This window comes from Penaeus monodon, chromosome 29 (assembly GCF_015228065.2).
Source record: "Penaeus monodon isolate SGIC_2016 chromosome 29, NSTDA_Pmon_1, whole genome shotgun sequence".
NCBI lineage: Eukaryota > Metazoa > Arthropoda > Malacostraca > Decapoda > Penaeidae > Penaeus > Penaeus monodon.
Window position 1 is genome coordinate 21,128,098 of NC_051414.1, and position 938 is coordinate 21,129,035.

The following is a 938-nucleotide window of genomic DNA, read 5'->3' on the forward strand; positions in this document are numbered from 1 at the left end:
CCTTGTTTATTAATACTCTGAACTTTTTAATTTCCCATTCTTAAAATTCTAGCAAAAGGGTAGAAGAGAGTACGTAAGGAATCTGAGTTAGATCCTTACCTGAGCCATAACAATAAACAACGTTTCCGGTGTATACTTACAAAGCTTGAAGCAGTTTGATTAATTTTCTTTTCTTTTCTTGATGTCGCAAAATATTCCCTAGAAAGGAATTACTAGAAACACCTTATAAACGACCCATAAATGTATTCCAAGAATTAGATGAGCTAGTTTACGAAAATGGCTTCTTAGGATGGTGGTGCCCTCTGTGCCATTCTTATTAGAGCTGCTTTCTGGAGAACATTCAACTGTCAGTGAAATGACGTCAAGCACAGGCTGCAGTTTAAATTAACAGGTATCCAACGCTATTTTTAAGACTTTATAGCTTCAGGAGTATGTCACATGTGCAACTGGTTTAATAAAATCGGTTGTTTGTATTATTAAAAAAACGCCGATGTAGGTTTACATGTACACTATGTTTGTATTTGTTGCGGTTCATCGATAACATCATAAAGCATTGTTCAAAACTAGATATGCTTGGGAGTGACAGCTTTATATTCTTTTAAGCATGATTTCGATGTCAGTATCAATATTTTTTGCTGTTTTTCATTTAGTACTGTGAAACATTTCGTGTATTCAGTCAATTTCAACGTAATTTATTATTCATGATCTAAATATATGGCCTCATATCAAACAGATTTTAGTTAATCCTAAAATATATGGTTGGTAAAAAGTGAAGCTTGTCTCGATCAGTGATTAGTTATTTTCATTCATATTCCGGTCTTCACCTTTAAGGCTGTTTGTTAGCGTATATCAAACGCTTGTGTGTTTGCTGATTGTGAATACTCTTAGACCCTCTGTCTGTATTTGAGTGATGTTGGTGAGGGAGGTCCGGCTGAATA

At 34.6% G+C, this 938-nt stretch overlaps 1 protein-coding gene across 1 annotated transcript in view; it reads left to right on the forward strand.

Moving 5' to 3' along the window:
• The window catches only part of LOC119592011 (acid-sensing ion channel 2-like), a 3,663-nt gene that overhangs the window by 1,263 nt on the left and 1,462 nt on the right, over positions 1-938 (forward strand). The gene's annotated exons all lie outside the window — the stretch shown is intronic.